This window comes from Triticum aestivum, chromosome 2A, assembly GCF_018294505.1.
Source record: "Triticum aestivum cultivar Chinese Spring chromosome 2A, IWGSC CS RefSeq v2.1, whole genome shotgun sequence".
Classification (NCBI taxonomy): domain Eukaryota; kingdom Viridiplantae; phylum Streptophyta; class Magnoliopsida; order Poales; family Poaceae; genus Triticum; species Triticum aestivum.
This window is the reverse complement of record NC_057797.1, coordinates 277,990,545-278,006,271: the sequence shown is the minus strand read 5'-3', so window position 1 is coordinate 278,006,271 and position 15,727 is coordinate 277,990,545. Positions and strand designations below refer to the sequence as shown.

General features: G+C 44.2%; 1 long non-coding RNA gene across 1 annotated transcript; it reads left to right on the top strand.

Annotated features, from left to right (window-relative positions):
* The first annotated feature begins 5,965 nt into the window (after positions 1-5,965).
* LOC123185225 (uncharacterized) lies at positions 5,966-8,834 on the top strand. The gene is made up of 8 exons (XR_006493231.1): positions 5,966-6,439; positions 6,869-7,265; positions 7,372-7,591; positions 7,667-7,743; positions 7,817-7,882; positions 7,982-8,042; positions 8,326-8,453; positions 8,549-8,834. It is a non-coding gene; the product is annotated as an uncharacterized lncRNA (long non-coding RNA).
* The last annotated feature ends 6,893 nt before the right edge of the window (positions 8,835-15,727 follow it).

The window sequence follows — 15,727 nt, the reverse complement described above, 5'->3', positions numbered from 1 at the left end:
TTTATGGAGTATCCTAGCATGACTCAATCTTGCTCTACTTTTGCTATAAAATGTTCCTGGCAGATTGTTTACGTGTTAATCAATTTTGCCAAGGTTGTTGTAGTTTATCCATGCATGCTATGAGGTTGTTCTTGCCATGGTTAGCTTCTTGAACATGTCTTCTTGCTGGGTGTATGCTTAGTTTGTCATGCAATGCCTTGTGTTGAGTGCATCGAGCTCGCAAACATGTCTACGTAACTCTGTTTTTGCCATGTCCAGTTTTCTGCTAAGTCTTAATCTGTTAACGAAACTTGATATGTTTACATGGGTGCAATCATGTTTTCTGTGCCCTTTTGGCTTATGGATGTAAGGGACTTTTGTTATATGCTTTGAGTAGTTTCATGCCATGCCTTGTGTTGCTATGATCGGATCTTGTAGCATGTTGTTATCTTGCTCTAAACATTGCTTCCTAATGTTAATTCCTGACATGTTAGTATTTTCACTAAGTCTGTGATGCTGATATATTTTGCCCGTTTGCCATGCTTGTTTGAGCCTTCTATTGTGTGATTTAGCCGTAGTTCAGTGTTCATCTTTTGTCAAGCATATTGAGTAGATCACTGCCATGTGCTTTGTTGCTATGTTGGTGTGCAGTAGCTTAGTTTCTTGTTGCATTCTAGATGGCATCGTGCTGTTAATCGCAGAATTGTGCCATTATTGTTTTGCTTGCCATTTGCAAACCGTGCATCCGATTCTAGCCATCTTTGTATCAATTTCGACCGAAATCAACTCATCTTTCCAGCGGTGCACTTGGTTTGCCAAGTTGAGGCCTGGTTCAATCTTTTCCTTCCAGAGCACGCATATGCATTGCATAGCACATCCCGCATATCATGCCATGTTTTGCATCATGTTGTTTGCGCATTGCACCATGGTTGATTGTGGTTTATGTTGCTTGTGTTCTTGCCTTGGGTAGAGCCGGGAGACGAGTACATGATCGAGGAACCCGTTGAGTACGCTTACAAGGATCAAGCTTACGTCAACTCGGAGAACTTTGCAGGCAAGATGACCATACCCTCAAAATCACTTCTATCTTTGCTTGCTAGTTGCTCGCTCTATTGCTATGCCGCGATACCTACCACTTGCTTTATCATGCCTACCATATTGCCATGTCAAAACTCTAACCCACCTTGTCCTAAAAAACCGTTGTTTGGCTATGTTACCGCTTTGCTCAGCCCCTCTTATAGCGTTGCTAGTTGCAGGTGAAGGTGGAGTTTGTTCCTTGTTGGAACATGTTTATTGTTTGGGATATCATTATTATATCTTGTTTACTTCAATGCATCTATATACTTGGTAAAGGGTGGAAGGCTCGGCCTTATGCCTGGTGTTTTGTTCCACTCTTGCTGCCCTAGTTTCCTTCATACCGGTGTTATGTTCCTTGATTTTGCGTTCCTTACGCGGTTGGGTTATAATGGCAACCCCTTGACAGTTCGCCTTGAATAAAACTCATCCAGCAAGTCCAACCTTGGTTTTACCATTTGCCACCTAAGCCTTTTTCCCTTGGGTTTCGTGGACTCGAGGGTCATCTTTATTTTAACCCCCGGGCCAGTGCTCCTCTGAGTGTTGGCCCAACTTGTCAGCCGCCGGTGGCCACCAGGGGCAACTCTGGGTTGGCCTGCCTGAAGTTCAGACAATCCGATGTGCCCTGAGAATGAGATATGTGCAGCTCCTATCAGGATTTGTCGGCACATTCGGGTGGCTTTGCTGGTCTTGTTTTACCATTGTCGAAATGTCTTGTAACCGGGATTCCGAGTCTGATCGGGTCTTCCTGGGAGAAGGAATATCCTTCGTTGACCATGAGAGCTTGTGATGGGCTAAGTTGGGACACCCCTGCAGGGTTTTGAACTTTCGAAAGCCGTGCCCGCGGTTTTGGGCAGATGGGAATTTGTTAATATCCGGTTGTAGAAAACCTGAAACTTAACTTAATTAAAATGAATCAACAGCGTGTGTAATCGTGATGGTCTCTTTTCGGCGGAGTCCGGGAAGAGAACACAGTCTCGTGTTATGCTTGAATGTAAGTAGTTCTAGGATCACTTCTTGATCATAGTTTATCGATCGTGCTTTTCTCCTCTTCTCGCTCTCATTTGCGTATGTTAGCCACCATATATGCTAGTGCTTGTTGCAGCTCCACTTCACTACCTTTTCCTACCCATGAGCTTAAATAGTCTCGATCGTGAGGGTGTGAAATTTCTGAGTCCCCGTGACTCATAGATTACTTCCAAAACCAGATGCAGGTGCCGATGATGCCATTCCAGGGGATGCGACTCAACTCAAGTGGGAGTTCGGCGAGGATTCAAGACGTTACTATGTTTCCTTTCCAGACAATCAGTAGTGGAGCCCAGTTGGGGCGATCGGGGATCTTATGCATTTGGGGTTGTCTTTATTTTGGTTTCGTAGTCGGACCTTGATTGTATTCTGGATGATGTAATGCTATATTTATGTATTGTGTGAAGTGGCGATTGTAAGCCAACTATGTATCTCTTTCTTATTCAGTACATGAGATGTGTAGAGATTACCCCTCTAAGTCGTGCTCCGACATGGGGGAGATATAGCCGCATCATGGGTGTTACAGGGGAGCAAATGACAAGTGCAGATGCTAAAAAGCCCCATTCGGAGCCTCCTCGAAAAGGACACCAGCCTCATCAATGTAATCTAGGTAAATATAGTCCGCCGGGTCCTGTCGTGCCAGCGACGGCCCCTCCGCATGTGGGAGTTCAATCCGGAAGGACCACAGACCCTTCAGCACTTCTTCGGCATGACGCACAAAGGAATGTTGAAGTTATTCTTTGGGACACGAACACAGCTTAGTTCGTGAAGACTTCGGCCTCGACTGCAACCATCTGGATACCTCGGTAAGCACTCGACTCCCGAACACAGCTTAGTTGAATATCCCGTAGCACTGAGAAAACCATCTTCGAACAGGGCTGGGTAAAGAAGGCGGAACTGAAAGTGTTAGTGATCGACTAGAGGGGGGTGAATAAGCGATTTTTGTGAAAGTCTTCAAAACATGGAGGTTTCGAAGACAAACGATAGAAATAAACCTATTATCATGCAGAGGAAGGTAGGCTACACTAGACAAGCCATAGTCAAGTATTCAATGAAGTGAAAGCACAAAGACTAATAGCAGCTAGGTACTATGGATCGGCATGGAAGATAGTATGAAGCCAATCAGAACAAGCAGTCACTCAGTGAAGACAAAAGATAATGCAGACAAGCAATGACTTCACAAGGACCAACAGCAAATAAAGAGATGGGAAGGATAGAACCAGTAGCTCGTTGAAGACAATGATTTGTTGGACCAGTTCCAGTTGCTGTGACAACTGTACATATGGTTAGGGAGGCTGAGATTTAACTCAAAAGACCGCGTCTTCACCTTATTCCCCTTGAGCTAAGGACACCCAGTCCTCACCCAATCACTCTGGTAAGTCTTCAAGGTAGACTTCCAAACCTTCACAGACTTCGTTCACCGGCGATCCACAATGACTCGTGGATGCTCAGAACGCGATGCCTAACCGGATGGAGGATCCACAGTCCTCAAGTGTAATAAGTCTTCAGATCACACAGACAGGAAGACTTCAGTGATGCCTAACACTCTTTGGCTCTGGGTGTTTAGGGCTTTGTCCTCGCAAGGATTTCTCTCTCAAAGGCTTCGAGGTGGGTTGCTCTCAAACGACAAAAGTCGTGCACTAACTCTGAGCAGCTAACCAATTTATGGTGTAGGGGGTGGGCTATTTATAGCCACTAGGCAACCCGACCTGATTTGTCCGAAATGACCCTGGGTCACTAAGGAACTGACACGTGTTCCAACGGTCAGATTTCAAACACACACGACAACTTTACTTGGGCTACAAGCAAAGCTGACTCATCCAGCTCTGGATAAGATTTGCTCTCATTATCTTCACTCGAAGACATAGGATTTTGGTTAAGCATCACTTCAGTCATTCTGACTGGTTCACTTGGACCCCACTTAACAGTACGGTGGTTCCTATGACTCAACAAAGAAGAAAAGGAAATGTCGAAACAACTGAGTCTTCGTGCTCCATAGTCTTCATGCGATGTCTTCTCTTGTCATAGTCTTCAATGTGAGTGTCTTCACATACCACCTTTGTCTTCAATGTCTTCATACATTTCTAGGGGTCATCTCCGGTAGGAAAAGCGAATCAATGAGGGACTTCTACGTGTGTTATCCTGCAATTCTCACAAACACATTAGTCCCTCAACCAGGTTTGTCGTCAATACTCCAAAACCAACTAGGGGTGGCACCAGATGCACTTACAATCCCCCCTTTTTGGTGATTGATGACAAACTGGTTGAGGTTTTCAATGGGGATAGATGCATGTGAAATTGTAAAGGATTTAAGTATTGTCTTCGTAGGTAGCAGAAAGGCTCCCCCTGAAGATGTGCATATAAATATTTTCTTTTGAATGCAAATGCACATGGCAGGTTGTACTTGCGGAGCTCCTCTTCTACTTATGAAGGCAATTCATCATGCATGAAAGGATATATCAAAGATAATGACATGCATAATGAGAAATGGACGTCTGCAAAATGACTTCGTGCGGAATTTATCGTCGCACATGCGGAATTTATCATCGCATCACATAGTGTCGAAAAGGTAGCAGAAGACCATCAAGTTTAAGTGTTACAACTCAAAAAACGAACCAAATGTATCAAAAGCGAGAGTTGTAAGCACTTGGCAAAAGTAGAAAAAGTAATGCAACCACCCATATGGACCCGCTTGAAGACTATCAACTCATATGCTTCTCCCCCTTTTGTTAGTAACGACCAAAAAGGTTTGAAGACATAGAGCTTCTACTCATTCCCATGAGGAGTAGGCGAAGCAGCAGGGTCGTCGTTGAGGTCCGGTGGTGCAGAAGAACTTGGTTCAGTGTCGACACGCGCTGAAGGTGGAGGTGGTGAAGTGGCATCATCTTGATCATCTATGACTCTGGCATTCACCGTTGCAGCTAAGGAAGAATAGTCAGAGTCTTCAAGTGAGGGAGTCCGACGCAAGTGAGCATTCCTTGGAGGACTGGAGTCAAACTTGAATCTTTCTATGAAGCCATTCTCTTGAAGAGCTGCTTCAGCAGTGAGCAATGTCAAACTCTTCCAGGACCTCTGACAGGTTTCATGTGTAACAAAGGCATTCTTGGTGGCAAGATTGCGAATGCAATTGACGTCCACCAAGAGGCTTTGCATCTGACGCTTAAGCTAGTCATGATGCTTATCCTGTTTCTGATGTAGAGCGACAAGAAGCTCTCAGTCATTGAGAACACGAGATCGCTTCCGAGGCCTTTGGGCAATGGTGCTTCGAGTGGCTTCAGTTTGGGCGCGAGGGGCACGTGTGTTGCCAGCCAAGGGATAAACACGAGAGATTGCCTGAACTCCTTCAATGGGCTGGATGAAGCTTTGACGATCAACATTGTGAAGATAAATTGGATCCTTTGCAGGCTCTAGGTAAATAGCTTCAATAGATAGATCAACCTCTGGCAAGAATACTAGATGATTGTGTGCAGACGGCTGATACTTGAAGGCGGAGTGAAGCTTGATAAGACGCATTACCCATGGAGCATAGAGCTTCAGACCAAAGATGTCAGAGCCAGATGCAGCCAACTGCCTGATGAAGAAGTCTTGAGAATTGAAGCTGATGCCATTGAAGATATAGAAAACCAAAGTCTTCATTGCTCCTTCAAGCTTCGCTGCAGATGAATGTCCCACTACTACAAAAACTGGCATTAACGACAATCTCCCAAAAACCCTTGGTCGTTAAACAGCAAAGCGAAGTCCCCACACATTGAAATCGAGCCTACGTAATAGCTTCAACAACCAGCGGTCTGCCCATCGCTAGTTGAGTGGTCGATAATGCTGTGATATGGGTTTTGCAAGTAACAGCGGACATCTATCTTTTTGACACAGCGAATATCTATTTTTTTAGGGTAGCCAATATCTATTTTAATCTGTCAGGATCCCATCTCCCTGCGCCTCTTTCTCCTCTCATCCCGCGAGACCTCCATGGTCCATAGATCGCATCTACCTTCTCCTCTACACCTATCCGCGTTGCAGCCCTCACCTCGCCGGTCTCCTGGACCATGGCTTGTCCATGATGCTTCCTGCAAGTCATCGATAGCCTCGACCACGGTGCGGCTGCACTGCCGCCAGTAGCCTCGACCCTGGGGCGCCCGTGCTGTCGCCTGCACGTCGCCGGTCGCCTCGACGCCGGTGTGGCCATGCAGCCGCCTGCACGTTGCTGGTAGCCCCGCCCCCGGTGCGCCCGTGCTGTCGCCTGCATTTCATCGGTCACCTCGATCCTGGTGCGGCCGCGCTGCCGCCTGCACGTCGCCCGTAGCTTCGACCCCGATGTGCCGGCGCTACCGCATTTTCATCTCCATTCGCTCCGCTGCTGCAGGTTCGTTGGTGTTCCTCCCTCTGTTTTTTTTTCTGTTGCAGGACCTTCATGCACTGTTCCTGATTCTAATTACTAAATATGTAGATAGAATTTGGTACTTATGTTTTCAGAAATTTTGATGAAGTTCAAACCATATATTAGGTATTGATTGGGCGATTAACTTATTGGTTACATAGTCAACTAATTTTTGCATGCCCATATCAATTAAGCTTTGTATTACTGTAGTGAGTACTCCAGTAGTCAAGATGGCTGTTCACCGCAGCCATTTACCACCATGTGGAACCAAAAGTTCAGTTAGTGGTTCAAATAGAAGGTAAGACAAAGGATTCCAGAATAAAGTGTGTATGTAGATGCATATGCACGCACATTTCAGTATCTTTGTGTGAAGATGTTAACATAGCTACATAACCAAATAATTTTTGCTTGCAGGAACATGATATGAGTGAGCTCAACAAAGGCTTTTTGGCACTATCACATGGTCCATTGGAAAACGTAACATGTGTTACTGGCTATGACAGAAATAGATTCAGATGTCGTGTTCAAATTCAAGTTAGACTCCTATGCACACATACCAGTGGGGTGGCTGTCCTTTCAGAAGAAGGGGATAATAATTGGTAATGCAGTAGAATATTATGGGATATTGACAGAGATAGTCGAGCCGCAATATTTAGATGGAAGGCGTGTGACATTATTCCATTGCAACTAGATTCACGTATTTAACAAAGAGCATGGAATGAAGTAAGACAACAAGAATGGAATCGTTTGGCTTAACCTGCAGCGTTTGCTTCAGACAAATGAGCCTTTCATTCTGGATAGCCAAGTTTTTGTAAGAAAATTGTATTTTATTCGATTTAGCATTCACTTATTTAACTTAAATTGTACTTTGTATAGCCTTTGTGCACACTTCAACCAAACGCTATATATATATACAGGTTATCACAGTGAGTCATCATAGGTATGGAAACTTGACAACATTAGCTTGGGAAAGATGCTACCACAGATGAATAAGTCTGGACTGGTACACAAAGGTATTGCTAGGCAGACCTTCACAGAGAAATCAAGTCAATTAGCAGATTTCAGCAGAAAAGGGTTACCGACAGGCTCAAACGCAAGATGCGGAACTGTGAAAAAAGTACAAGTTAGCTACAAAAGGTACTATGCAAACATAAAAATATTATTCAAGCTATCTTATAATCAATCATATAATGTGGTTACTTGTTTTCGTAGATGGAAATGATGCCCAAACAAATACACCAATCTTGTTTAGTATAAATTGGGATGAAGGTGGTTCCAAAAGTGAGTTTGTAAGTATCACGTAATGTACCAAGAATTGTTTCTATGCTTTATTGTCTTCAAGTAAATCATAATATATTGCAGCTATGAATGATCAAGTTGATGCCAGCAATGATAATGACATGGGAAATTAAATGGATGAATTTTATGGTATGTAAAATGTATTTATTTCATCTTTAATTCATCTACTATGCTCACTGATTGGTTGTATATTTTCAAACACTGCAAATGGTGTTGATGAATTAATAGGTAATAAAAATCTGGAAAGTGAAGAAGTGTAGGGCAACCATGGCCTTGCAAGGAGTTTTTGGTGAGTTCTCATGTTGCCTCTTTATTTGATCTAGTAGTAAACCTTCTAGATAGATAATTTGGGAATTGGTACACAATTTAACTTTTGTTGTTTTTATTCTAACAATATAAGATTAGTATTGTTAGTCTATTTTCTAAGACACACAAGAAGGGTACAACCTTTGCTGATTCTACAACCTCCGCCAAACACCTAAGACTTAATTTAACTGTAATAACTTCAATAATGAACAACAAGTGTACAATTCCTACTTAGAGTTAGAAGTAACTTACTGTTGGTGCTCCAGGCACAAACTAAGACCATAGTTTAACTCGAAGAAAAGTTCAATGGCACGGTGTAAGAAGTTTCCGAAATTAAGCGACTTGTGTCTGGTAGACTCTAAGTGAGAGTTCTCATGAAAGCCAACATGATCAAGTAAGTTGTTATTATACATTGATTTTATATGTGATTACACTTTGTGCCAATTATTTACATGGGCTGACTTCCATAAACTACTCATCATTTTGTAGGATTGATGGTCCACCGTGATATATAGAAGTAGCAATTATCAGGAGGTGTTGTAAGAGCTGATGAAGAATGATATGCATTCAAACAATGCTGGTGTTCCTCGATTGAACATAAATAAATATTATATTTTATAGTTGTCTCGTTTTCTAGATAGATATGATCAAGTCCATTGGTCCTATAAGGATTGCTTTTGACTCAAATTTCTCAAATGATATTTTTTCAGAATTGTATGTCGGAATATTGGTATTTCCATCTATTAATGAAAGAGGCTATGACCCTTGCAATTCAGATTCTTTTGTGTCTATATTAATATGGATCTTAATATTGAAATGTTGGGTGATGTATAAAGTGATCATTGAACAGAAAGTTATACTAAATATAAATGATTCTGAAGGGAATAGAGTGGCCGGTAATCGTACTTTGGTCAACATGATAACATTATTAGCAATGACAAAAGTGGTCGTTAATACTGCAATTGTGGTCGTTATAGCATTGGGATTGACGACGACACATCATCCCATCGTTACAAGAATAACGACTACAAAAGATACATGGTCGTTATACTTTTAACGATGGAGCCTACTATGAACACCAGATTGCGGTCGTTAATGACCTTTAACGACCACAATACGACCTTTAACAACCACATATACCGTCTTTAGAAACCGTTCTCCTAGTAGTGTCCTTTGACAGGCCATAGAGTCTTCCTGATGATATGGTAAATGGTGCGGGGCAGATACTCTAGGTCTTCGACAAAGAATTATGTTGGATATTCAGCGTCGCGTGGCAGAGGCTTCATCATGCTCAGCATTTGGCTCATGTTAGGCTCAGGCTTCTAGAAAATGCTCTCCAAAGCATTCTGGTGTTGTTGACAACCTGGTTCATAATATTCGCCAGGAGTGGGCAGGGTTGTAAGCTCAATGATGTCTTGGGCTATAGCTTCATGATGGACATCGCCCGTCATCCACTCAAGGATCCAAGTCTTCAGATCCCTGTTGTACCCATGAATGTGGAGGGTAGCATAGAATTGAAGCAGAAGTTCTTCATTCCAGTGCTCCTTGGGAGTCACAAAGTTGAGCAGACCCGCATCACGAAAGCAGTCAAGGGCTTCTTCAAGGCATGGCAGTCCAGCAATGGCTTCACAATCAAGACGCATATGTGGGAAGATGCGCCCCCGATTGTACAAGATGCAAGAATAGTAGCTTCGCTGCTGATAACTCCAGAATCGATCTGAGGAGATTCTTGGCCTTGTGTAGGGACTCTTGTCACTGTCAAAGAATCTGTTGTGTGCCTTGAATCCATTCAGATTAAACGATCCTGGTGACATTGCAGTACCTGGGAACCGTGGTAGCCTTGGCTTTGGCTTCTGGACATGAGGCCTGTGCTCCACATGATAGGCAAATTGAGGGCCGGGAGCAGGCGGAGAAACCAGAATTGGCCAGCAGACTGTAACAAGCTGACCACGATCATACGCTTGCTCGATGGTGTGTGTCCTGGGAGGTGGCACAGGAGCAGAGTCATTGGCTTCAAGCTGCAGATTTGCATCAGGTGCAACATAAGCTTCAGGTGTAGCGACATCTGGCACCACATTAGCTTCAGCCATGACAATGTCATTGGCTTCATTGTTGGTGGCAGCCTCAGTATTGGTAACCTCCACTTCAGGAGCTGGAGGGCCAGACACGTTCTCCTCGAGAACAACTTCAGGGTTGGACAGAGGTGTAGCAACTCTTTCCTCATCTCTTGGTTCTTCTTATTGATCATCGGCTGATGCAGCCGGAATATCTTCATCCGTTTTGGCTTCAGATTCAGGGATGTTCGCAGTAGAAGAGACTTCAGGAAAGACTTCGCGTGAAATAGATTGGCGCTCTTCTCCTTCTGGAACACTTGCCAATGTGACATGTGTCCTTGGTCCTTTGCAAGCCTGCAAAATGCTGGCAATGCCTGTGGAGATGGAGTTGGTTGGGCCTCAAAGTCTTCATTGTCAATCACCAGAGTGGTGACATGTGGTGGGGGAGTAACTGGTGTTTCTTCATCACGAGGGGATTCTTGGGGGTGATCAGCCCATGAGTCATCCTGAGCAATTGGTGTCAATGGACGACCAATGCTGATGAGTTCGTTGTTGGTGAGAACAGGCGATGATACCAAATTGAGCTTGATCTGAGGAAGGACTTCATCATCTTCAACATTGTCATGATGACCAATGCCTTCAGCTGCGGTGGGGTCAACAGCTGGATTCTCTTCAGCTTCAGGAGCCTCTGTGGAAGCAGGCTGATGAACTACCAGACGATGTTCTTGATGTGCAGAGGAAGGACGAGCAACAGAAATTGGCTCGACAACAAGGGGCTCTGTGGAAGTAGCCCGGTCTCTCTTCTTTGTTTTTCTTTTCTTGGTAGGCAGAGCATCATCAGTGGTGGCTTTGGTCTTGCGCTTTCTGGCTTCGGCTTCAGCTGCTCTCGTTTTCTTGAACTCCGAAGCCACTGTGGGGACCTTAGGCTTCGAGCCTGTCATACTGGCTGGGAAGACAATGCGAGGTTATTCCCGCCTTGATGCTTCTGGTTCGGCCACAGCTAGCCTCTTCTTCTTCTTGGCAGCCATTCTAGGGTCGATGCTTAGTCGCCCCAAAGCCTTGCGCTTTTCAGCTTCACTGTAACCTTGAACACATTTGGCAGCAAGATTATTCATGCGCTCACGAGAACCTTTTGCTTCTTCTCGTTTCTTGTGGAATGCCTCCTTGAGCTCATGCATCATGACCTTGAAGTTTTGAATGTCTTCAACATTGAGCTTGGCCATGTGCTTATTGAACTGAGCCTTTTCATAGTCAATCTTGTGCTTCAGCTCAACAATCTTCTGGGCAAGAGCCAGCTCAAGAGCAATGGCTCCATGGAAGGAGACGCTAAGGCCAATCGGGAGCTGAAGATCATCAAAACTGAGCTCTGGGCTGTCAAAGCACTCATCAATAAACTTGTACAGAATCTCCACATCAAAGAGGGGAAGATCATTGAAGATTTCCGCCTCTTGCTTGCTCTTTATCAGTTGCTCAAGGGCATCATCGCCAGGATCGTCGTCGCTTGACAGATCAATGGCGTCATTTTCATTTCTCAAAACAGCAACAGGAGTCAATGCTTGTCCAGCTGGTTGCATGGGCTTTTTCAACTTGTCAGACTTGGAGATGCGAGAGAGATCTTCAGACTGCACACTGGCTTCAGGAGGTGCAGTGGCCAGAGGCTTTGCCCGTGAGACCTTTGGTGCAGAGGAGGGCTTTGAAGCCTTTGGTTTGTTTTGCTTCACAGGCTTCGGTGGTGCAGGCACTTCGTTAGAATCAACATCATCTGCAGAGTGGTCCACGGCTGCCCCTTGAACCTGAATGTGAGCGATGAGACCTTCTAAGTTGTAGAAGGGCCCAACAAGATCGGGTTCAGCTTCGCGTGTGCCGTCAGCACATGGTGCAGATGGGCCTGGGTTGAAGTCTAAACCCAAAGACTTCTTGTTTTCCTTGGCCGAGTTCTTTGCAGCCTGATAGTTGCGCTTGAACAGATTGTCATCTCGACACCATAGCAATGACGATGGGTCAGCATCAGTAGGTTGTGGCCCTCTGACCATGCAAGGGTAAAATCCTTGAGCAATGACTTCAGTTCTAGTCTTCGGTTGAAGATTTTTATAGAGAATATCTCCCCAAGGTCGCGAGAGAGCATTCTTTTCAGCATACTCCTTGGTGACGAATCTGTACTTGAACCATTGTTCGGCCCAGTATCTTCGAATCCATTGGATTCGTGTCTTGCGCTGACCATAGCTTTCTCCGGGGTCAGTTTTGTATAGTTCATAGAGATCTTCGGGCAGGTCCATTGATGTACCCCCACGGCGCTGTCTGCCACCCTTCCTTGTTGATTTCTCTTCAGCCATGAAGTTTAGACTGAAAGGCTTCAACACTGTCAAAGTCTTCCGTCTACTAGTTAGACAGGAAGTGGCTTTAGGAGAATTTATGTGATGCTATAAGAACTGTGCAAATGAATGCAAACTATGAGAACCAAGGGATTCTCCCACGGACATGTACCTGTGACAGCATTAGAGATGCGAGGGAAGGGGAAGAGGTCATATGCATTCTTAGAAGATTTTGAAGATAAATCAATTTAGAAGACATTGACCTCATAGTGCGAAGACATTCACTCATATGTAGAGAGTTGGTTCCAGATTTGTACGAATCCACGAATAAGTACAAGTGAGGAATCTAACTACTTTGTGAAGCATAAGTGAACATACTAGGCATGCTATGAGATGCGGAACAGGATAGATCCAACTTTGTAGCAACAGAAACCACTTGTGGTTGAAAAGGATGAATCTATCGGATCAAGAAGACTGTAAAAAGAGTTTTTATTTACCACACAAGGAACTGCTAGACGGAGTGGGAGAGGAGGCTGAGTAGTTCGATCTTCCGTGCCCTAACTTGGTGATGGAGGAAACCTACAGCGATGGCGGAGAAGACGATGTCCGCGTCCGGCGTGAGGACGGCGTTGGTGACGTCGCGGCAGCTAAGCTTCTTCGCCGGTGTCGTCGAGGGCTAGCGGTGGCGCTAGGGTTTGTGCGAGAGAGAGAAGTGGAGGAAGAGATAATGACTGGGGTGAGGCATGTATTTATAGGGACAGGGACGGCATAATGTTATTACGCAGGTGCCCCTGGCGGTTCACATCTAAAGGACATGTGGCGATCATGCAACACATCGGAGGTTGTTCCATATTCCCACGTACGCCTGGATTGTCGGGTGGTCGTTCCCACTTCTCCGGGTTTCAGGTAAAAAGGATTGAGCATTGAAAATAGATTAATGTTTATCTCTGTATCTTCTGCTGACAAGGACACAAAGAAGACATTCGACAGTTTCAATAGAATGCATATGATTTGGATAGATAGATTTGAGACGGGATCATAGAAAGGTTAGGGTCCGATCACATACACTTAGTTCAAAAGATTCAACTAGAAGACATAGCTATAAGTGAATGCTGTAGAGGACATAAACCAAATCAATATAGTGAAGATAAACATGAAGCCATGTTAACATTGAAGACAAACAAAATGTGAAGACTTTGCAAATGTAACGCCAACAGAAAGTATTCCAAACAAAAGTTTGGTGGTGGCATTACCCACCGTATAGGAAGTATGAGACCCAGACACGGCGCACAATTATCGTGGCGCTCCGTAGTCAAATTCCGCGTTAATGTATTCACACTTAGAGTGTAAGTCTTCATTAGTTGAAGATATACGTTACTTCGTGTGTTTGCACATCCAAGTCATCAACATGCATAAGTGTTAGGATGTGTGCATGATCACAGGAAATTTGAGGATTCCAAGATATTTAGCTCACACCACAACTTGCAAAACCTTTTCTCATCCAAGGGCTTTGTGAAGATATCTGCCAGTTGCTCTTCAGTGCTAACGTGAATGATATCAATATCTTCCTTCATGACATGATCTATGAGAAAGTGATGATGGATCTGAATGTGCTTTGTCTTCGAGTGCTAAACTGGGTTGTTGGTGATCTTGATGGCGCTTTCATTGTCGCAGTAGAGTGGCACTTGCTTCAGATGAATGCCATAGTCTATGAGTGTTTGCTTCATCCATAGAAGCTGAGCGCAGCAAGATCCAGCAGCAATGTATTCAGATTCAGCAGTGGAGGGAGATACAAAGTCCTACTTCTTTGAAGACCAACACACAAGTGATCGTCCCAGAAAGTGACATGTGCCTGACGTAGACTTGCGATCCACCTTGTCACCAGCATAATCAGCATCCGAGAATCCAACTAGATCAAACTCTGAGCCCTTTGGATACCATAATCCTAGTGTTGGGGTGTGAGCCAAATATCGAAGAGTTCGCTTCACAGCTAAGTGATGCGATTCCTTTGGTGCCGCTTGGAATCGGGCACACATGCAAAGACTAAGCATGATATCTGGCCTAGATGCACATAAATAAAGCAAAGAACCAATCATGGAGTGGTATACCTTTTGATCGAACTCTTAACCATTGCGTCAGAATCCAGATGACTCTTGGTAGGCATTGGCGTCGTACAACCCTTGTAGTCTTGCATTCCAAACTTCTTCAGGCAATCTTTGAGGTATTTCTCTTGAGATATGAAGATGTTGTTGCGTTGATGCCGTATTTGAAGACCAAGGAAGAACTTCAGCTCACCCATCATGGACATTTGATATTGCTCTTGCATCATGTATCCAAACTCATCACTGTATTTCTGATTGGTGCAGCCGAAGTTAATGTCATCCACATATATTTGGCACACAAACAGTTCACCATCATATGTCTTCGTGAAGAGAGTGGGATCTAGGGAACCCGGTTTGAAGCCTTTGCTCTTCAGGAAGTCTTTGAGTGTGTCATACCAAGCACGAGGGGCTTGTTTGAGGCCATACAGTGCCTTGTTGAGCTTATAAACCATGTCAGGATGTTTTGGATCTTCAAAGCCAGGCGGTTGTGCAACACACACTTCTTCTTCAATCTTGCCATTGAGAAAAGCACTCTTCACATCCATTTGATACAGAAGGATGTTATGATGATTTGCATAGGCTAGCAGTATGCGTATAGCTTCAAGCCTAGCCACAGGAGCAAATGTTTCATCGAAGTCAATTCCTTCAACTTGAGTGTATCCTTGAGCAACAAGACGAGCCTTGTTTCTGACAACTTGACCATGCTCATCTTGCTTGTTGCGATATATCCATTTAGTGCCTATGATATTGTGTTTACTAGGATCAGGACGCTTGACCAGTTCCCATACATTATTCAGCTCAAACTGTTGAAGCTCTTCTTGCATAGCTTGAATCCATTCAGATTCCATGAAGGCTTCATCAACTTTCTTGGGTTCTGATATTGAGACGAATGCAAAGTGTCCATAGAAATTTGGTAGTTGTGTTTCCCTTGATCGAGTGAGTGGACCAGGTGCATTGATGCTATCAATTATCTTCTAAATCTGTACTTCATTTGCAACACGAGGATGAACTGGACGAAGATTTTGCTCTTGTTGATCATTGTCATCGTTTGAAGGATTGTCTTCAGGCTGAGCATTGTCTTCAGGTTGATCAGGTGCAGAGATGATAAGTTCCTCTTCAGGCTGTACTTCAGACAGTATGATTTCTCCAGTTCCCATAAGCTTGATGGATTCACTGGGTGGAATTTCATCTACCACATTT